The sequence below is a fragment of the Globicephala melas genome, chromosome 4 (genome assembly GCF_963455315.2).
Source record: "Globicephala melas chromosome 4, mGloMel1.2, whole genome shotgun sequence".
NCBI classification, from domain to species: domain Eukaryota; kingdom Metazoa; phylum Chordata; class Mammalia; order Artiodactyla; family Delphinidae; genus Globicephala; species Globicephala melas.
In genome coordinates, this window is record NC_083317.1 from 66,773,488 (window position 1) to 66,798,066 (window position 24,579).

A 24,579-nucleotide genomic window follows, 5' to 3' on the forward strand; every position below is an offset into this window, starting at 1 on the left:
TATTTAGTTGTAAAGCCTAAGCTTTCCCCCTGATTTTCATTAATAAATTGAGAACAAAAAATATGGGAATTACAAAAAATAATCACAATTGGAATTATATGACATCCGGTCAGTGGAGACAAGATGGCAGAGTAGAAGGATGTGAGCACACCCCTTCTTACAAAAACACCAAAATAATAACTGCTGAACAATCAACCACAAAAAATGCTGGAAAATACCAAAAATGATCCTCTACATCCTACAAGACAAAGAAACCACAGTGAGACAGTAGGAGCACAATCGTGATAAATCCCATACCCACCAAGTGGTCAATCCACAAACTGGAAAATAATTATACTACAGAAGTTCTCCCACAGGAGTGAAAGTGTGAGCCCCACATCAGGCTCCCTAGCCTGGGTTTCTAGCAATGGAAGGAAGAGCCCACAGAGAATCTGGCTTTGAAGGGCAGTGGAGTTTGATCACAGGAATTCCACAGGACTGGGGGAGACAAAAACTCCACTCTTGGAGGCACACACAAGGGCTCGTGTGCACCAGGACCAGGAAAAAATGAAGATGCCTCATAAGAGCCTGGGGCAGACTTACCTGCTAGTATTGGGGGGGTCTCCTGTGGAGGTTGGGGGGGCAGCTGTGGCTCACTGCAAGGACAAAAACACTGGTGGAAACTCATTGGTGTGATCCCTCCTGGAGGCCATCATTTCCTCTCCAAGATCTGGCCCCACGCAACAGCCTGTAGGCTCCAGTGTGGGGACACCTCAGGCCAAACAACCTACAGGGCAGGAACTCAGCCCCACGCATCATCCAACAGGCAACTTAAAGTCTTCTGAGCACACAGCTGCCCGTAAAACACATCCCCTGACATGGCCCTGCCCTCCAGAGGAAAAAGACCCAGCTCCAGCCGCCAGTGGGCAGGAAGCAGTCCCTCCCATCATGAAGCCTTCAGAAGCCTCTTAGACAGCCTCCTCCACCAGGGGGAAGACAACAGAAGCAAAAGAACTACAACCCCACAGCCTGCGGAATGGAAACCACAATCACAGAAAATTAGACAACATGAGACATCAGAGGAATATGTCCCAGATGAAGGAAGAAGATAAAACCCCAGAAGAACAGCTAAATGAAGTGGAGATAGGCAATCTACCTGAAAAACAATTCAGAGTAATGATAGTAAAGATGACCCAAGATCTCAGAAAAAGAATGGAGGCACAGATCAAAAAGATACAAGAAATGTTTAACAAAGACCTAGAAGAACTAAAGAACAAACAAACAGATGAATAATATCATAAGTGAAATACAAAATACACTGGAAGGAATCAATAGCAGAATAAGTGAGGCAGAAGAATGGATAAGTGAACTGGAAGACAGAATGGTGGAAATCACTGCTACAGAACAGAATAAACAAAAAAGAATGAAAAGAAATGAAGACAGTCTAAGAGTCCTCTGGGACAATATAAAATGCACCAACATTCACTTTATAGGGGTCCCAGAAGGAGGAGAGAGAGAGAAAGGACCTGAGAAAACATTTGAAGAGATAATAGTTGAAAACTTCCCTAACATGGGAAAGGAAACAGTCACCCAAGTCTAGGAAGCACAGAGAGTCCCAGGCAGGATAAACCCAAGAAGGAACATGCAGAGACACACAGTAATCAAATTGAAAAAATTAAAGTCAAAGAAAAAATATTAAAAAGAACAAGAGAAAAATCAACAAATAATATACAAGGGAACTCCCATAAGGTTATCAGCTGATTTTTCAGCAGAAATTCTGCAGGCCAGAAGGGGTTGGCAAGATACATTTAAAGTGATGAAAGGGAAGAACCTACAACCAAGAATACGCTACCCAGCAAGGTTCTCATTCAGATTTGATGGAGAAGTCAAAAGCTTTACAGACAAGCAAAAGCTAAGAGAATTCAGCACTACCAGACCAGCTTAACAAAATATGCTAAAGGAACTTCTCTAGGTGGAAGAGAAAAGGCCACAACTAAAAACAAGAAAATTACAAAGGGAAAAGCTCTCTGGTAAAGGCCAACACAAAGGATGATTTCCTAAAGGTAGGAAATCATCCACATACAAATACGAATTCAAAACCAGCAATTGTGAGAAGAGGAGAGTACAAATGCAGGATATTGGAAATGCATTTAAAATGAAAAGATCATCAACTTAAAACAATCTTCTTTATACATAGAGTGCTACATCAAAACCTCATGGTAACCACAAATGGAAAATCTACAAAGATACACAAAAAAGAAAAAGCAATCCAAACACAACATGAAAGATATTCATCAAATCACAAGAGAAGAGAACAAAACAGGAAGAAAAAAGACCTTCAAAAACAAATCCAAAACAATTAACAAAATGGAAATAATAATATGTATATCAGTAATTACCTTAAACATAAACAGATTAAATGCCCCAACCAAAAGACAGAGTGGCTGAATGGATACAAAAACAAGACCCATATATGTGCTCTCTACAAGAGACCCACCCACTTCAGATCTAGGGACAAATACAGCCTGAAAGTGAGGGGATGGAAAAAGGTATTCCATGCAAATGGAAATCAAAAGAAAGCTGGAGTAACAATACTCATATCAGAGAAAATAGACTTTGAAATAAAGACTGTTACAAGAGAAAAAGAAAGACACTACATAATGATCAAGGAATAAATCCAAGAAGAAGATACAATTGTGAAGATTTATGCACCCAACATAGGAGCATCTCAATATATAAGGCAAACACTAACAGCCATAAAAGGAGAAATTCACAATAACAATGGGGGACTTTAACACTCCACTTTCCTCATTAGAAAGATTGACAGACAGAAGATCAGTAAGGAAACACAGGCCTTAAATGACACATTAGACCAGATGGACTTAATTGAGATTTATAGACCACTCCATCCAAAAGCAAGAGAATACACATTCTTCTCAAGCACACATGGAACATTCTGAAGGATAGATCACATGCTAGGCCACAAAGTGAGCCTTGGAAAATTTAAGAAAACTGAAATCATATCAAGCATATTTTCGAACCACAACACTATGAGATTAGAAATCAACTACAAGAAAAAAAACTAAAAAAAACACAAATACTTGGAGGATAAACAATATGCTACTAAACAACCAATGGCTCACTGAAGAAATCAGAAAGGAAATAATACCTAGAGACAAATGAAAACAAAAGCACAATGATCTAAAACCTATGGGATGCAGCAAAAGCAGTTCTAAGAGGAAAGTTTATAGCAATATAGTCTTACCACAGGAAACAAGAAAATCTCAAATAAACAAGTTAACCTTACAACTAAAGCAACTAGAGAAACAAGAAACAACAAAACCCAAAGTTAGTAGAAGGAAAGAAATCATAAAGCTCAGAGAGGAAATAAATGAAATAGAGACAAAGAAAACAATAGCAAAGATCAATGAAACTAAAATCTGGTTCTTTGAAAAGATAAACAATATTGATAAACCTTTAGCCAGAATCATCAAGAAAAAAAGAGAGCGGGATCAAATCAATAAAATTAGGAATGAAAAAGGAAAAGTTACAATGGACACCACAGAAATACAAAGCATCATAAGAGACCACTACAATCAACTCTATGCCAACAACATGGACAACCTACAAGAAATGGACAAATTCTTAGAAAGGTACAACCTTCCAAGACTGAACCAGGAAGAAATTGAAAATATGAACAGACCAATCACAATTACTGAAATTGAAACTGTGATTTAAAAACTCCCAACAGGGCTTTCCTGGTGGCGTAGTGGTTGAGAGTCTGCCTGCCAATGCAGTGGACACGGGTTTGTGCCCCGGTCCGGGAAGATCCCACGTGCTGTGGAGCAGCTGGGCCCGTGAGCCATGGCCGCTGAGCCTGCACATCCAGAGCCTGTGCTCCGCAACGGGAGAGGCCACAACAGTGAGAGGCCCGCATACCGAAAAAAACAATAATAATAAATAAATAATAAAAACTCCCAACAAAAGTCCACAACCAGATGGCTTCACAGGTGAATTCTATCAAACATTTAGAGAAGAGGTAACACCTATCCTTCTGAAACTCTTCCAAAAAATTGCAGAGGAAGGAACACTACCAAACTCATTCTATGAGGCCACCATCACCCTGATACCAAAACCAGACAAAGATATCACACAAAAAAGAAAACTACAGATCAATATTGCTGATGAACATAGATGCAAAAATTCTCAACAAAGTACTAGCAAACCGAATCCAACAATACAATAAAAAGATCATACACCGTGATCAAGTGGGATTTATCCCAGGGATGCAAAGATTCTTCAATATCTGCAAATCAATGTGATACACCACATCAACAGATTGAAGAATATAAGCCATATAATCATCTCAATAGATGCAGAAAAAGCTTTTCACAAAATTCAACACTGATTTATGGTAAAAGCTCTCCAGAAAGTGGGCACACAGGCAACATACCTCAACATAATAAAGGCCATATATGACAAACCTACAGATAACATCATACTCAATGGTGAAAAGCTGAAAGCATTTCCTCTAAGAACAGGAACAAGACAAGGATGTCCACTGTTGCCACTTTTATTAAACATAGTTTTGGAAGTCCTAGCCATGGCAGTCAGAGAAGAAAAAGAAATAAAAAGAATACAAATTGGAAAAGAAGTAAAACTGTCACTGTTTGCAGATGACATGATACTATACATAGAAAATCCTAAAGATGCTACCAGAAAACTACTAGATCTCATCAATGAATTTGGTAGTTGCAGGATACAAAATTTATACACAGAAATCTGTTGCATTTCTATACACTAACAACGAAAGATCAGAAAGAGAAATTAAGGAAACAATCCCATTTACCATTGCATCAAAAAGAATAAAATAACTAGGAATAAACCTACCTAAGGAAGCAAAAGACTTGTACTCTGACAACTATAAGATGCTAATGAAAGAAATCAAAGATGACACAAACAGGATGAAAAGATATACCATGTTCTTGGATTGGAAGAATCAATATTGTCAAAATGACCATACTACAGCTTCAGTGCAATCTCTATCAAATTACCAATGGCATTTTTCACAGAACTAGAATTAAAAATTTCACAATTTGTATGGAGACACAAAAGACCATGAATAGCCAAAGCAATCTTGAGAAAGAAAAATGGAGCTGGAAGAATCAGGCTCCCTGACTTCAGACTATACTACAAAGCTACAGCCATCAAAACAGTATGGAACTGGCACAAAAACAGAAATATAGATCAGTGAAACAGATAGAAAGCCTAGAAATAAACCCAGCACCTATGGTCAATTAATCTATGACAAAGAAGGCAAGACTATACAATGGATAAAAGACAGTCTCTTCAATAAATTGTGCTGGGAAAACTGGACAGCTACATGTACAAGAATGAAATTAGAACATTCTTTAACACCATACACAAAAATAAACTCAAAATGGATTAAAGACCTATATATAAGGCCTGATACTATAAAACTCTTAGAGGAAAACAATTGAAGAACACTTTTTGACATAAATCACAGCAATATATTTTCAATCCATCTCTTAGCATAATGGAAATAAAAACAAAAATAAACAAATGGGAACTAATTAAAGTCAAAAGCTTTTGCACAGCAAAGGAAACCATAAACAAGATGAAAAGACAACCCTCAGAATGGGAGAAAATATTTGCAAACGAAGCAACTGACAAGGGATTAATCTCCAAAATCTAAAAACAGCTCATGCAGCTCAATACCAAAAAAACGAACACCCCAATAAAAAAAATGGCCATAAGACCTAAATAGACATTTCTCCAAAGAAGACATTCAGATGGCCAAGAGGCACATAAAAAGATGCTCAACACTGCTAATTATTAGAGAAATGCAAATCAAATTACAATGAGATATTACTGCACACCAGTCAGAGCAGCCATCATTAAAAAGGCTACAAACAATAAATGCTGGAGAGGGTGTGGAGAAAAGGAAATCCTCCTACACTGTTGGTGGGAATGTAAATTGGTATAGCCACTATGGAGGACAGTATGGAGGTTCCTTTACAAACTAAAAATAGAGCTACCATATGACCCAGCAATCCCACTCCTGGGCATATACCTGGAGAAAACCATGGTTTGAAAGGATACATGCACCCCAATGTTCATTGCAGCACTGTTTAGAATAGCCAAGGCATGGAAGCAACCTAAATGTCCATTGACAGATAAATGGATAAAGAAGCTGTGATACATTTATACAATGGAATGTTACTCAGCCATTAAAAAGAATGAAACAACGCCCTTTGCAGCAACGTGGATGGACCTGGAGCTTATCACAGTAAGTGAAGGAAGTCATACAGAGAAATACAATTATCATATGATACCACTTTTATGTGGAATCTAAAAAAATGATATAAATTTATTTACAAAACAGAAACAGACTCACAGAGTTGGAGGATGGACTTGTGGTTGCCAGGGTGGAGGAATGGGAGGGGATGGATTGGGAGTTTGAGATTGACATATACACACTACTATGTGTTGAACAGATGGCCAACGGGGACCTGCTATGTAGTGAAGGGAGCTCTGTTCAATATTCTGTGGTGGCCTAGATGGGAAAGGAATTTGAAAAAGAATAAATACACGTACATGTATGGCTGAGTCACTTTGCTGTACACTGAGGCTGATGCATCATTGTTAATCAACTATACCCCAATATAAAATAAAAATTTTTTATAAGAGCTGGAAAGGGCTTCCCTGGTGGCGCAGTGATTGAGAGTCCGCCTGCCAATGCAGGGGACACAGGTTCATGCCCCAGTCCAGGAAGATCCCACATGCTGCGGAGCAGCTAAGCCCATGAGCCATGGCCGCTGAGCCTGCGTGTCCGGAGCCTGTGATCGGCAACGGGAGAGGACACAAAAGTGAGAGGCCCGCGTACCGCAAAAAAAAAAAAAAAAAAAAAAAGCTGGAAAAAAAAAACCCAAGCAATTATGACATCCAAGCAGAGAGAAGTTGCTAAATTATAAAGAGACAATGTTTTAACAAAAAAATTAAAAAGAACTTAGATATATTTTTCATGAAACATCAGAAACACTGTTTACCATTTAAGTTCCAGGAAAAACTGGTTTTGAAAATAGTTTTTATAATTTATATAATCAAATTATCTGAATTTATTAAACCTTGTTTGCTAAAAACAGTAATCAACATTGGTATAGTACTTTAAAGTACTCAAGGTATTTTTCATGAGTATTATCATATTTAGTTCTATAGCAATCCTGTAAGGTTGGTATAGTTCTCATTTTATATGAGTGGAGAATTATGGCTAAGAAAAATAATTCTATAACTTGCCCAAGTTTATCGTGCTAGTACATGGCTTAGCTGGAACCAACCTAATCTTTAGACCTCAAGTTCCTCTCACTCCACAAATTACTTGACCTCCTTTTGTATGCTTTCAAAAAGGTGTGTTGAAGAACCTAGTTCTCTCTAGGAGTTTATAATTCAAGATAGACAAGAACAGAAATAAAGTTTCATAATCAGTTAACATTTGCTCATATGGAGCTTATCATATGACACTAACATTTGCTCATATGACACTAAGAAAAAGTCACTGATTCACTAACATCATTTAGATAGAAATGTAATACATATTTTCAGGTGGCAAGAAAGCTAGAGTCATGACATTAAAATTTTGTATGCTGGGGCAAATTCTAATAAATATACCTCTTTGCCTGGCTATATCATAACCACTTATAAAAAAATGGGGGGTGGGAAATGGCAACAAAATTAGAGGTGTATAGGTCTTTCAGGACTCCACCATGGCACGGTAACTCCAAAATATTTTTATGTGTGTGTTTTTTAACTACACTTGCACATATATATATGTATATGTATATATGCATATATATGTATATTTATATGTGTATATATATACACATACATACACACACACACACACACACCCCCCAGGTGTTTTTGTCCTATCTTCGTTTCCAGCATAGGGAAGATAGAGACAAATGAAATTAATTAACTGACTGGTTGGAATATAGTAATGAATCAATAGATAGATAAACTTTACAAACATTTTAATCTAAACAACTTTTTATTTTAATTTAGTGTTAGGTTTATTTATTTTACAGAAGATGTCTAGGATACATAGGTATCTTCTATGTCAGGAAGATTGTATTGCTTAGTGCAAAGGGCATAGCTTTGGAGTCTTAGAAATTTGACCTTACCCTACCTCTTTCTACCATTATAACTTTAGCCAAGTTTCTTAATCTTAACTGTGTGCTAGTGACCAGAACAGAGATTCTCAATAATATACAATAGTGGTTATATTATAAAAGCAATGATGAACTCCCATGGCCTAAAGAGACTAAACTTGTTCTCCTTGACCAATCTAAATTTCCAATTAATAGTTGTAGCTTAGCCTTAAAGTAGAAATCCTTCATGGGAAATCAAAAAGTCAATCCAGTTGTTTCTAATCAACAAACAGCTTATCAAAGATTTGAGTTAGAAACTTCTAACCTAGCTTTTTATGATATTTCCCATTAAAGTAGTAGCCATATTCAGACTGATTGAGGGTTCATCTCTGTTGCTAAAATTTTGATTCAAATGTGGAACGAAGGATCTGAATAAAAAATTATTTGAAGCCAATACGACATTCCTCTGATAAGCCAGGCTGCACTAATTATTTACTTTAAATTGAATCAGGACTTAGGAAAAAGGCATATGAATATACAGGCAATGATACAGTCAAGATATACTGAAGCCTCCTAGGCAAAACCCTATTGTAATACCTGAACTTCTGTTTATATTTAGGGCTGAGCATATGACCCCATTCTGGTATAAGCTATGGTAAACCATCACAGTACCATGTCTCATTACTGTAAATGAACCTGAATTTGGGAGGCAGATAATCTAGGAGTAGAGATGAATAGTTTTGCAAAGGTTTATAATCTGGTCCTATTGTAGCGCTTGGCTGTCACCAAATCTTCAGGCCTGAATTTATAAATATTAATACGTATTTTGCCATCAGCTAATCCTTTTACTCATTTGCATCATCTTTGGTCTCTTATGACATCCTACCTAACAATTTCTAGGTGATTCATAAGGTGATAGATATGGTTAGGTAAGTGAATAAAACTATCTGTGGGGATGCTTCAAATTTTTTAAAACTCAGATTTAGTGGCATGTAATTTACATTAGAATAAAATTCACCTTTTTAAATGTACAGTTATTCATTTTCTTTCCTTTGTTTTTATTTTCAAAAATGTAAGCCACAACATGTTAAGGTAGCAAGAATTTCCTGACAGTTTTCCCAGAATCTAACAGGACTAGGATAATAAGAAATCAAACTGTTCTAATACTTGCTGCAGCAATATTCCCTGCCCCGCAGCTGGATTACAGTATGGTACTGTTTTCTGTATTACTGTCTGTGAGCCAAGACAGGCAGCTTTTCAAGGTGTTGAGGGATTGTGCAGAGGAAAGAAATAATGGTACCATATGCAACTGGAGGCATTATCAAACGTGCTGTATTTAATACTAGACACTAGATTGCAAAAAGGACATGTTGTCTGGGTAAGTCATTTTTGATACAGAATACCACAGAATGACAAGCTTTCTTGCCAACTAAGTTTAATAATGAATATAATACCTAATATTATTTACCACACCATGTTAAGTACTTTACACATATTTCTTTAATACTGACAAGATCCCTTTGAAGTAGGGACTAATTATCAAACCCATTCTACAAAGGAAGAGAAACAGTCATCCTGAGATTTAAGTAACTACCAGACCAGGGTCACTCAGCTGGCAAATGTTTGAGTTATGGTTTGACTTCAGCTATGGTTTTGATCACTGGGCTTCATTTCGCCAGACCCTAGGAAACTCACCTTGGAGAAAAGCAGAAGTCTTTGTGGAGCTTTACAGAAGGGAAAAAACATATCTATTCTCTTCTAATAGGAGCATTACTATCCTTGTAACTATCAACTTCTCTTCCTCTTTAGAAAATGGAAGATCAAAGACAGATACGAAAAAAATTGCTCAAAAGGAACTAAAATAGTACCTGTTAACTTTATATATATATATATATATAATCATAATCACCTTAAAATGCTCAGCAGCATAATATCTATATCAAACTTAACAACTAAGGACAACATGGCATCTCTTTAATGGAAAATCTGAGATGCATCACAGGATGTACTTTTTTGTGGAAGGGTCTTGAGTGAAAGTCCCATAGGTTGGTTAAAGTTTATAAAACAGTAAAACATGATTTCTCAAAATGTGATCTATCTGCCAACCTCTTTTATTAGTATTGCCTGCAACACTTATTAAAATACAGATTCCTGCTGACCAAATGAGAGTACCTAGAGATGGCCTGTAATGCTTTAAGAACTGGCATATGAGAGCAAAAATGAGTTACTTCTTTTTTTTTTTTTAATTGTGCCAGAGGTTAGAACTGGAACAAACTAGTAAATGGTAAAGGAAAGTAGTTTGAGCTCAAATGGAAGGAAATTTTGTAGCAATTATAGCAACCCAAAATTGGATTTTTTTATACTTTGAAGGTTTCTATCACAAACAGGTATGATGTCAAGAATGTTGTAAGAGAATACTTATATTGAGTAGGATATTGGACTATGTGACCTTAAAGATTTCTTTGAGCCAGGATTCTCCACCTCTCTTAGTGCAGTGTGCTAAGACAATGAGTAATGTGAAGTTTCTATTTCCCATTTTCTCCTCTTTGGCTAACAATATGAAATGATAGTGGTATGTATGCTTTTGCTAGGTAACAGTAAAAATGAAGAAATTCAGAGAGCTGCATTCCCAAGGGCACATTGCACAGGTTAATATGTACTGTTTTCATTCAGTTTATTTCCAGGACTACTTGCCTCTTATTCCCTCTTGCCTTACTCATCTTCCAACCCAAATTCCTCAAATGTTAATGTGTAACATATTCTTGTACCACTTGAAACATGCTTTCTGTCTGTTTAGGCCTCTTCAGAATAACCCTTCACCCCTACCTTCCGACTTTACTGTTTTTTTTTTTAAACTTTCATTCAGCAAACACTTATTGTACATCTATTCTATGCCAGTAATTAATTAGGTATTGGGAATATAATCCCCATCCCTAGAGAACGCAAAGTTTCAGTATTTTAGTCGATAGTAGACAGAGTAAAAAAAAATCAAGTATAATAAAATGTGTTATAAAAGATGTGTACAAGGTGCTATGAAAGTTAAGATAATGGCACCAAATGAAGCCTTAAGGCTGAGGCTGCCTTCGAGGAGGTGGTGATTTTTCAGCTGTCTTAAAGGATGAGTATGAGTTTACTAGTAGCTGGACAAGTGAAGATTTTTCTGTGCATAAATAACAGACACCTGTTATTAACATTGTTATTAAAGAAGTTTGTCAATCAATCCCACCATCTAATTGCTCCCTTTTCCTCCCCCATTTATACAATTGAGGTTGGGGTTTGTTACGGGCCCCCAATTTTTAGGTAGGAAGCAGTCTACAGGAAGCCAAGAAGGTTGGTGGTGAAGTGGAAGGGGTATCCCAAAAAGTGGAGATTTGAGAGCCAGAGTAAATTAGATACTAGACTAATAGAAAGGAACTGTTTGACTTCTTTCTGAAAGCATCTTTATAATCCATTTTTGAATTTATACTATATAGATATATTGAAATACCCTATTTAAAAACAAAATAGAAACAATTAAAAAGAAATTCTGAAACAAATCCTTACATTATAAAGAATTAGTTCCTATTTTAAAAATTAAGTGAAAGATTTAAAATAGTAACATCCCACTTCCTCAGTCTATCTGAATTGTGAATCAATTTACAAAATATACTTTATTTGCAACCTGTTCTGGCATAATTATTACATATATTTATTTAGTTTGACATATTTTTATATAAATACAATCTTTTTGTTGTGCTGCTGATTCTAAACCCAAATTGCTCAAATTTGATTTGATTTCTCCTTAATAGAATTATTTAATATCTTTTTTATAGAGACAACTGCCTGTTGCTATTATTTTTATTAGAATGATAATGCTTAAATTTCCTTTAATAAGTAGTTTAGCATGGCATATTGTAGTCAGCAAGCTACAGCCCACAGGCCAAATCCAGTTTGCAACCTATTTTGGTATGACTTGTGAATTAAGAATGGGTTTTTTAAATGGTTGGAAAAAAATCAAAAGATGAGTAATATTTCATGACACACAAAAAGTATATTTAGGTTTCTATTATATTTAGGTTTTATAAAATATATTCCAATAATTCCAGCTGAAATATTAGAGATACTATCAAACATGTTATTTGACAGATGGGAAGATTAAGCTGAAAATTGATGAAGGGATTTTTATAAAACTTTTTCAAAGTTTTTTAATTAGGTGGTAACAATTCAGAAATTTGTGACTCATGTTTTCTGATTTTAAATTGAGTATTCTTTCTACTGTATCATACTGAATCTTTATTTTAAAATATCTTTCCTAATTGTAAAGAAAATCACTCATTAGAAGGTATAAATTAATTGATAGTATCAATTTGAGTCTTAATAAAGTATTAACTGACAGAAAATATTTCTAACATGATTTCCCCTAATGCAATTTCTTTCTATTATAACATTCCAGTTAAATATTTTATGAGATGCCCAATGTAAAATTTTTATTAACAGATAATGAGGCAAATTTTCAATAAATTGTAGGAGTTTTCTTGGTTTATTCAAACATTTTATGACAGCTTGATTTATAATAATATAATTAAATTTATTTTCAAATATTTTTTATTTAAGATTTTTTTATCTATTGAATTTAACATTGTAGTATTCAATATATAAGTCATTTCACCTGCCATAGGTATGGTAAAGTTTCCTTCACTATATCATACACATCTATAATAGAATTTTCTTTCTATTTCAAAAAATGCTTACAGAGTTAATCAGTTTTCCCCCTTACCATTGTTATTTATGATCTGAACTTATACATTTGTTGCAGTACTTCTTTATCTATCAGATTTATCTGGAATTGATTTTTGGTTCTTTCCAAAATAAGAAATCACTTCTCATGCTACATGTGAAAAAAACTATGCAAAGATGCACTTAATTATTTACTGTAATAACAATTGCTTTTCTCATGTTTCTGTTTGCGTATTATTTATTCCTGAATGACAACAAACTAACACTGAACAATATTTCTGCTTCCATAATGCTCACTAAATGTAACGTTCACAATACTTATACTGTAAAGCATACTGTTCCCTCACACTCCTCTTTAATTTTATATAATTAACAACTGCCTTTTTCCTTTTTCTGTTGTTTCAGTTAAAGGATCAAGAAAGTTAAGTCTGCCAACAGATCTTAAGGCTGATCTTGGTACGGTAGGCAAAAGCCAACAATTTTAAGTTTTCTTACATTCATTTGGCTGAACATTTTAACCAACCAGTCCATGAATAACAAGTTTCCTAGATGGCAATGTTTAATGGCTTTCCAAAAAGCCTTTCTTAAAAATCACCATACAGTTCTGTTGGCAGCATTCAACATTTTGTTTGTTAATCATTTTACAAAATTATGTTTCATAAATCATTACACACCAAGGTATATAATGTTTTCGGGTTTTTGTTTTTTATCATGAGAATGGTTTCAAACATTAACTAGTCATGCATATGGACCCTTGTGACTGTAACCATGTAAATGAACATCACTTTTTCTGGAACTATTTTTCCCATTTTGTATATTAATATCATTTAGAATTAATGCTATTTAACAACAACAACAACAAAGTCCGATACATAAAAGAATAGAGTTCTCTCCATTTAAGAAAGTTATAGAAGATTTTATTCACTTTTAGTTTATTTTTTGTGGTGGTTAAGGGCTTATTCATAATTCTAGCTCTGAAATAAATAGGCTTTCATAAATTTTTCTTTCAGAACTTTTATCTGCTTGTGCCAAGAGTTTTTTTTCTGAAATTTAATTGAATTACTTTTATTTTCATCTCCTTTATTCTGACTTAAAGTCATAGCATTAAATCCTACTAATGTCATGGTTGAAATAAGAAAAATACAATAATTAGTCTTTGCATTATTTTTTAGTGTACAAAGCTGTTTCACATACATTATTTTATTTGACTTTCTTAGCAACTCTTTAAGATAGTTATTATTGTTCCCAGTCTTTTTTTTCAGAGTAGAAACTGAGGTTATATTGTTATTAAATTGTAGAATTAAGATTTTAACCTAGATCACAGAACATAATACCCAAAGTTTATGGAGCATATTCACATACCTCATCTCATTGTATCTAAATTAAATAACTTTTAGTCAAATAGTTTGTTACATTCAAAATCTGATTACATATCATCTTAGACGAATTTGATTAAATTGGACAATTATGTTATTGTACTTTTAAATGCAAAGCACTAACATATTTAGTATTATTATTAGTTTAATATTAACAAAATTGTTATGAAGTTAATTAGTATTTTGCCAATGTAATTGATGTCAGAGGAAGAATCAACATTCTAGTTCCATTTATTGACCTGCTACTACATGTCAGACATTATGCTACATAATTTGTACAAATTATCCGAGATAGATCAGTAATATTGTTCCCACTTTACAAATAAATTAAGGCTATGAAAAATTCAAATTTGTCTAAGGTCATACAACTATAGCAAAACTGAATTTAAATCAGGTATATATCATTGCAAAACTTATAATCTTATAATTACCTATCATTTTGTATAGCATGTACTGTGACAAATGTCAAATGAAGACTAAAGAATGAGAATGCTTTTCTCTAGAAAAATATGCATTCTGATATTTATTCACATAATTTCCACATATCATAATTTCTTTCCTAGAATGTTGAAAAGGAATAATAAAAAAAAATAGAAGATTCTCAGCCCACTTCCATATTTATTGGAAGTAGCAAAGAAAGCTCTTAGTTTTAATTCTAATCTGGAGGTCAGTTAGGCATGATTGTTATAAATAAACATATTAATAAACAATTCCTAAAACTGTCAGTCGCCAATTATCTCCTTCCCAGTTGCTTCATTCTATTTTTACACATACTTTAGACAAAGATGATTATGAAAACTCACATATATAAAAGATAAAATAGTCAAGTGCTTATCACTTTACTAAAGGATTTTTTGCAATTAAAAGTATTCACAATAAAATTTCATTAAATCCCTATTTCTAAGTATGTTGTCAATGTAATTTCATTTTTAAAACTTGTTTCCCACAAATCTCCAGAAAAAAAATTGTAAGGATTCTGAAAGAGGATAAATGTCTTTATGTATGTAAATTCTTCCAATGTAAAACTTTGCTGTAAAATATATCCTGGGTTGCTTGTAACATGGTTTCAGGAAGAATATTCTCCAGTGGTGTATAACCCTTTAGTGAAGGAGGAAAATGTGTAAGAAGCTATTGTAGTACACCAAATAAGGACCAAAGTAGGATAACAACAGTGAAAATGAAGAGGTGTTACCATGGGAGACTTTACAACTGGGATTGGGAACAGTGAGGGAACAGGGCTGGTAAGGCATAAGGAAATAGGGGGAGTCAAGGATGACTACAGAGTGCAGAAAATGGAGAATACCATTCTCATGGAGAATACCTGGTTTGAGAGGAAAGGAAAATGAGTTTGAGTTGCTCAGGGACATTCATGTTAACCACTCAGTGAGCAATTAGAAATGTAGGACTGTTTACCATATAGCACAGGGAACAATATTCAAAATCTTACAATAACCTATAATGAAAAATAATCTGAAAAAAATATATGTATATATCATTTTGCTGTACACCTAAAACTAACACAAATTGTAAGTCAACTATACTTCAATTAAAAAAATAAGGAAAAAAAAGAAATGTAGGGCTAGAGTGTAGAGGGGAAATCTCAAGCCCAAAGTAATAGATAACAGTCATCTGTGTAAAGGTATTAGTGACTGTGTATATGAGCTGTTCACTGAAGACAAAGGAAAGATGACAACGTGTTGGAGAGCTTTGGGTACTAATGTAATAACTTCTTTGTTACAAAAATCCTTATCTGGAGTGGCAGTATAACAGTAAAAGTAAAATAATAGTAATAACAGTAAAAACCTCATACGTTGGACAGTTATGCAATTAGAACCCTCAAGTTGTTAGCCTTTTATGAAGTAGTTACCAGAATCATGGTAAATTGCTTTATTCCCTAACATTTTAACATTCAGTGAAAAACTATCTTGTTTCTCAATTTTTAACAAAAAATACAGACATTTCTCTTTCTTAATAAAGACTTTGAATTAATGACCTAAAAATGAATTGATAATTCAAACCCTGAATGCACATAATCCAGGGGCTGGCACAACGTTATGAATATAGTGTTATATATGCATTATAGAATACCGTAAATGAAACACAGGCCCCCGTGAACCCTTAAAAATATCTACTACAGGATGGCCTCCAGCCAATGAAAAGATGCGTGGAGAGGCCATGGTCAAAGGACAAGTAGTGATAATTTAATTTATTTAATTGTAAAACTAAAGTTAAATGACAGTGGCAAATATTATTATAAAATAAAATGTAAACATAAAATCCATAATGATATAGAAATACCTTAACTTTTATTTTTTCGAGAGGGAAAAGAGAGGTTAAAGTTGCTAACAAGAGTTAGTATTTCTATAGCTAAGTGTGGTGGTTAATCGGTGATGAACTGAGAGCAAAGATAAGCAGAGGAAGAGGAATTATACTTAATTTCACCTTTCACAAGGGGAAATAAATTGACATTATGCATATATAGCAATTCAAGAAGAATTAAAATTATATCTTCAAGATAACCACTAAAAAAATTAATACCCCAAATAAATCAGGCAAAGGATAATACATATAAAAAAGAAAATAAGAAAATACAGGCCATATAGTGAAAGAAGCTACAGAAACTAGAGAAGGAAAAAGAAGAAGGAAGAGGAAGAAGGGGGGAAGAGGAGGAGGAGAAGGAAGAGGAAGATGAAATAATCTACATAAAACTTGCAGAATGGAACACAGCCTGTTCCTGTTGACTGACCAGAGTCTTCAAATTCTACACTCTGAGCCTGTCAGGACTGCCCTGACCCCAGCTTTCTAACCTTTAAAAACACCAAAAATATTGTCCCTGAAACAATTTTTACTGGAGCCAGTTGCCGTGCCATACTCAGATTGCCCTTAGCCACAATACCCACAAAGTTCCCACCTATAAGAGGAATGGGAGCCAGTGGGTGAAACCTCATGCACTCCAGGAGCACAGTGGAGACATCACAGGTAGGGATAGAGCTCTCGAGCATGATCACACTGTCCTTTGCAGGAGTTGGAAAGATGGGGTTTGGACGCTAACCCTGGTAACCTTGAGAATTAATCATGCAGCCACTTTTGTGAAGTGGTCCCCTCTAAAGAACAAATTTGCTGTGGAGAGTGAAAAACAATTCATTTCTGTCTGTCACTTGGATATAAAAATGACGAGTGGGTAAGCAAGCACATTAAAAAGCCAGTTCATTCACTGTCCTTAGTTTGGACCGGTATCTCCGTGTTTTGCTGACAGCAGGATCATGTGACTTCAAATGCAGAGTGCTTCTACATACAATTAAAAAGTGGATGAAAAGCCAACCAGCATGCCATGGAGCAGCAAGATGCATTTTGGTTAACTGATGTCACAGTTTGGTGGCACTGGAGGCTGGGTCCCTGGTTCAACTTCTCTACCACTGGGAGCCTGAGTAAGCACCACATGCAGTCCTGATGTCTCAAATAGTGTTCAGGTTGCAATCTGAAAACAGAGTTCCTGTCACTCCTGAGTGTATTATTTGTCTCAGAGAACAGTGGTGTTGTAGCTCCCGGCCAAGAATGCTGCCCAGTGCTTTTTAACTAAGATGACCATGGCTGCTTGACCTTAGTCTCCAAACTAGACTTTCCAAAACACAGCATGCAGCACATGTTAGCCATGGAACACTTCCACAACATAGACAAGAGTCACAATCAAGGACCATAATACAGCCTCAGAGATGGTACACCAGAATAGCATCACTCAAGTACCTATTTGCAAGATAGACAAGCAAGATGATCAGAAATTTTGCCCTATAGGAATCAATGGAGCCATGATGATTTGGGATTTCAAGACCTTAGAGTCCTCCACCCAGGGCCTTCAACTAATATGAAGCTGAGTGAACCTCTATGATCTAGCATGACAGACTACAACTGACTGCAGCTCTGTTTGTAACTTGCAAGATGGTGAGGAAAGCCAACCACAAGGAAACACTAAAAATGCATATGCCGATATCATTTGAGTGTTGTTTGAATATAACTGGTGAAAATGTTGGATTTTTAAACAGTCTTTTAAAGTTTTTAATCTATTTTTTTGTACGTTTGGTTTTTGGCTGTTTCATTCCATTCTAGACCAAAGCTTCTCTTTAAGCAGTTCATTATGGAAAATTGTCACATTAACTTAAGAAGGGGGTTAGTATGTAAATTGTCTCCCAGAAAATTAAGTAAAAATACTAAATGTGTTTTTTTAAATGACAGAACTATAATGAAATGTCTCTGTCAATAGACATAAAAAGTGAATTACTTTACTTACAAGAAAAAGGCTTTCAGCATGTATAGCAAAACAAAATTCACAAGAGAGACATCTAAAGCAAAGTGATTCAAAGGCTAGTAGTAGGACATATAAGACAACTACTAGCAAAAATAAAACAGGAATTATGATGTTAATATCAGCTGAGTTCAAGGCAAAATACATTAAATTAGAAAAGTGCTGATATTTATAGTGCAGAAATGTACCATCTACAATGAAACTGTTTACAAATTTTAATACACCAAATAATGTAGGATAATAATTACATTTCTTACAGTTCTTGATGTACAAGAAACATTAAACAGAAATGTGATAACCATAAGAGATTCTAACATAATTTAATGACAACTCAAGGAGGCAAAAAGTAAGAAAAACCATATGGGAACAAAGAAACATAATTTACTTGGAAGATTTATTTAATATATCCTGAGCTTTATACCTTGAAAATGTGTTATAATTTCAAGTGCCCACTGAAAAACTTATAAAAGTTAAACCAATGTTAAAACCACAAAGAAGACCTTAATATGTAAAAGTAGAATCTTACAAACCACATTTTTAAATCAAATTAATGACCTAAGAAATTAAAACAAAAAAATAGAGAAAACAACAACAACCCCTACCACCTGCATGATTTTAAAACCCTCAAACAATTCTTGGGCCTGGTTTCTGACTTACTAGGTGAGTAGCTAGCTCTTTTTTCTTTTTCTTTTTTTTTTTTTTTGGCCGTGCCGTGCATTTTACAGGATCTCAGTTCCCTGACCAAGGATCGAACCCAGGCCCACAGCAGTGAAAGCACCAAGTCATGACCACTGGACCGACAGGATTTCCCACTAGCTTTTTTTTCATAGCTCCTGCAATATCATGGATCAAGAACTCTGAAAATTATAGACTTAAAGATCTGGAAACTAGTGGAAAGCAACTATAAAACTACTTACCCAGAGTAGAGAACAAAGAAGGGGGAGCTGGAGAAAAAATTCCAGACTACATAAAAAAAAATCTCGTGCTAAAAGAGACAAAAGTTAAGTACTACAATAGTTCATTCTATATGAAATTAATTTTATTAAAAGAATAACAAAGACTTATTTTAAAGACTTTTAGGATACTCAAAGGGAGCAATGAAACAATTTTTTAGAAGATTATGAAGCTAAAACAAGCACAAATGAAAAAGCCAATTAAGAATTGGATAACAATGGATGAACAAATAGAGACTATTAATAAAGAAATAGAAATTATAAAAAGGAACTAAGTAGAAATTCTGGAGCTAAAAATTACAAAGGCTAAAGTGAAAAATTCACCAGAAAGGTTTAACAGCAGATTTGAGCTGGCAGAAGAAAGTGGCCAATTGAAATTATCAACTCAGAGGAGCAAAAAAATATGAAAGAAAATGAACAAAGGTTAAGTGACTTGTGAGACACCATTGAGTATGCCAGTATATTATGGGAGTACCAGAAGAAGAGAAGGAGAAAAAAGGGAAGAAAGAATATTTGAGGAAATGGCTGAAAACATCCCAAACTTGAGGAAAGATGTGAATCTCTACAGCCAAGAAAGTCAATGAGCTCCAAATGTGAAAAACTCAAAGAGACCCACACTGGGACACATTACAATCAAACTTTACACAGAGAATCTTAAAAGCAGCAAGAGAGAAGCGACTCATCATGTATAAGGGCTCCTCAATAAGATTAAAAGCCAGTTGCACATCAGAAACCATAAAAGCCAAAATGCAGTAAAATGACATATTTAAAGTGCTGAAAGAAAAGAAAAATGTCGACAAAGAATTCTATAACTGGCAAAATTTTCCTTCAAAACTGAAAGAGAAATTAAGACATTCCCAGATAAACAAAAGCAAAGAGAGTTTATCACTAGTAGACCCCCCCCCCCACACACACACACAAGAAATACTAACGGGAGTCTGCCGGCTGAAGTGAAAAGACACTAGACAGTAACTTGAAGCCATTTAAGGAAATAAAGAACACTGGTAAAGGTAACTAAATAGGCAGATACAAAAGCCAGTATTATTATATTTTTCTTAACCCCTCTATTTTGTTTCCTACATGACTTAAGAGACAAATGTATAAAACTGTTATAAATCTTTTTTAATGGGCATGCAATGTATAAAGATACTAAGGCAACAACAACATAAGGGGAGGTGAGGGAGCTCTATAAGAGCTGAGTTTTGTATGCTATTGAAGCTAAGTTGGTATCAATTCAAAATAGATTGTTATAAATTTATGATGTTAATTATAATCACCAGAATAACCATTTGAAAATAACTAAAAAATACACAGAAAAGGAAATGTGGAGGGATAAAAAAGGTATATTAGAAAAAAAAATGAATCAAAAAAGAAGGCAGTATTGGAGCAATTCAGAAAGATATTTTTTGAAAACAAATATAAAAATGGCAGAAGTGCTTCTTTATTAGTAATTATTTTTTTAAAGTAATTACTTTAAATGGATTAAACTCACCATTTAAAAGTCAAATTGGCAGACTAAAAAAAGTATATAAGATCCAACTATACAAGAGACTCATTTTAGATTAAAAAAACAAATATATTAAAATTAAAATGATAGAAAATGATATTCCATGCAAATAGTAAACAAAGCTTGGGTGGCAATATTAATACTAACAGACAAAGTAGACTTTAAGTCAAAAACTAACAAAGAAGGACATTATATATTGATAAAGGCATCAATTCAGTGAGAAGATAAAACAATTGTAAATAAATATGCACCAAATAGCAGAGTCCCAAATATATGAATCAAACATTAACAGAATTGAAGGGAGAATTAGACAATTCTACAATAATAGTTGGAGAATTCAATAGGCTGCTTTCAATGAGGATAGAAAATTTACACAGGTGATCAAAAAAGAGGATGTGAATAACACTGTAAACCAATTAGTCCTAATAGACATATATAAAGTACTCTATACAATAATAGTAGAAGACATATTCTTCTCAAGGGCTCATGGAACACTGTCCAGGACAGGACATATTTTAGGCCACAAAACAAGACTCAGTAAATTTAAGAAGATTAAAATCATACAAAGTTTTCTCTTTAACCACAATGGAAAGAAACTAGAAGTCAGAAATAAAGCTGGAAGGCTTCCCTGGTGGCGCAGTGGTTGAGAATCTGCCTGCCAATGCAGGGGACACGGGTTCGAGCCCTGGTCTGGGAAGATCCCACATGCCACGGAGCAACTAGGCCTGTGAGCCACAACTACTGAGCCTGCACGTCTGGAGCCTGTGCTCCGCAACGAGAGGCCGCGACAGTGAGGCCCGCGCACCGTGATGAAGAGTGGCTCCCGCTTGCCGCAACTAGAGAAAGCCCTTGCACAGAAACGAAGACCCAACACAGCCAAAAATAAATAAATTAATTAATTTTTAAAAAGGAAAAGAAAAGAAATAAAGCTGGAAAATTCATAAAACTTGGAAATTAAATAGAACACTCTTAAACAACTAATGGATCAAAGAGGAAATTAAAAGGGAAATTGGAGATACTTTGAGACGAATGAAAACAAACAACTAAATCTATAGGTTACACCGTAGACACATCTCAGAGGAAAATTATAGTTATAAATGCCTATATTAAAAAGAAGAAGGCTCCTATTTACAATAGCCAGGACATGGAAGCAACCTCAGTGTCCATCGACAGATGAATGGATAAAGAAGATGCGGCACATATATACAATGGAATATTACTCAGCCATAAAAAGAAACAAAATTGAGTTATTTATAGTGAGGTGGATAGACCTAGAGTCTGTCATACAGAGTGAAGTAAGTCAGAAAGAGAAAAACAAATACCGTATGCTAATACATATATATGGAATCTAAAAAAAAAAAAAATGGTTATGAAGAACCTAGGGGCAGGACAGGAATAAAGATGCAGACGTAGAGAATGGACTTGAGGACATGGGGAGGGGGAAGGGTAAGCTGGGATGAAGTGAGAGAGTGGCATGGACTTATATATACTACTAAATGTAAAATAGATAGCTAGGGGGAAGCAGCTGTATAGCACAGGGAGATCAGCTCAGTGCTTTGTGACCACCTAGAGGGGTGGGATAGGGAGGGTGGGAGGGATACACAAGAGGGAGGAGATATGGGGATATATGTATATGTATAACTGATTCACTTTGCTATAAAGCAGAAACTAACACACCATTGTAAAGCAATTTTACTCCAATAAAGATGTTAAAAAGAAAAAAGAAGAAAGCTCTCAGAACAATAATCCAACTCTACACCTTAACAAACTAGAAAAGATCAGCCAATTAAACCCAAAGCTAGCAGAGTAAGAAAAAAAATAAAGATGAAAGAAAATAAAATAAATAATGGAAAATCAATAATCAAGCCATAAGTTGACTCTGAAAAGATCAACAAATTGACAAACCCTCACCTAGACGAAGAAAAAAAAAAGAGAATACAAACAGTTATAATCAGGAATAAAAGTGGGTACATTACTATCAACCTTACAGAAGTTAGAGGATTATAAGAGAATACTATGAACAACTGTATGCCAACATTAGATAATCTAGATGAAATAGGCAAATTCCTAGAAATACATGAATTACCAAAACTGACTTAAGAAGAAAGAAAATCTGAGCTTAGCTATTCAATGTCAAGTAAGGACATTGAATCAGTACTCAGAAACCTCCTGACAAAGAAAAGTCCAGGATGAGATGGCTTCACTGGTGAATTCTACCAAATATGTAAAGAAGAATTAACACGTATCCTTATCAAACTCTTGCAAAAAAATAGAAGAGGGAACCTTTCCTAATGCATTCTATGAACCAGCATTACTCTGATTACAAACCTAGACAAAGAACACCCAAGATAATAAAATTAAAGACCAATATCCCTTATGAATATACATGCAAATATTCTCAAAGTATTAGCAAACAAAATCCAACAGCATATTAAAAGGATTATATACCATAATCAAGTGAGATTTATCTCAGAAATACAAGAGTGGTTCAACAGAAGAAAATTAAAAAGGTAAAAAAACCACACTAACAGAATGAAGGAAAAATCCCACACATGATCATCTCAATTGGTGCAGAAAAAGGATTTGACAAAATTGAATACCGTTTCATGATTCAAAAAAAAAAAACCACACAAAACAAAAAAATTCAGAAAACTAGAAATAGAAGGGAACGTCCTTAAACTGATAAAAGTCATTCATGATAAGCCCACAGTCATTCTACTCATGGGTGAAAGACTGAAAACTTTCTTCATTAAGATCAAGAACAAGACAAGGATGCCTTTGTTTACCACTTCTATTTTGTACTGGAAGTTCTAGCCAGAGATATTAAGCAAAATAAATAAGTAAAGAGCATCCAAATTAATAAAGAAGTAAAACTATCCCTGTGGCAGATGGCATGATCCTCTATACAAAAAATCCCAAAGAATCCACAAAAGAACTAGAACTAATAATTTAGCAAAGTTGCAGCGTATAAGATAAACACACAGAAATCAGCTGCATTTCTATACATCAGCAATGAAAATTTTGAAAAAGAAATTTTAAAAAATTCCATTTGTAAGTCTCCCAAATAATAAAATACCTAGAAATAAATTTAACCAAGGAGATGTAAAACTTGTACACTGAAAACTACAAAACATTGCTAAAAGAAATTAAAGAAGACCTATGTAAGTGAAAATACATCCCTTGTTCATGAATTGAAATGCTTAATATTGTTTAAGTCATACCCAAAACAATCTAACAGATTTAATGCAGTCACAGCCAAAATACCAATAGCCATTTTAAATAATGAAAAAGCTTATCCTAAAATTCATGTGGAAATGACAAAGCAAAAATAGACAAAACAATACTGAAAAAAGGAGAAAGTTGGAAGACTCACACTTCCCAATTTCAAAACTTCCTGCATAGGTACACATATCAAAACAGTGTGATATTGGCATAAAGATAGACATATAGATCGATGATAGAACTGAGAGTCCAGAAATAAAACCATACATCTATGACCAATTGATTTTTCAACAAGTTACCAGGACAATTCAGTGAGGTTTGGGGTGGGGGGCAGGGAATAGTCTCTTCAACAAATGAT

The 24,579-nt window shown here is 34.6% G+C and overlaps 1 protein-coding gene and 1 pseudogene across 7 annotated transcripts in view; both read left to right on the forward strand.

Moving 5' to 3' along the window:
• Nucleotides 1-24,579, forward strand: part of STXBP5L (syntaxin binding protein 5L) — a 364,746-nt gene that overhangs the window by 289,796 nt on the left and 50,371 nt on the right. The window lies entirely within an intron of this gene.
• On the forward strand, nucleotides 15,246-22,377 carry LOC132597246 (actin-related protein 2/3 complex subunit 1A pseudogene; annotated as a pseudogene).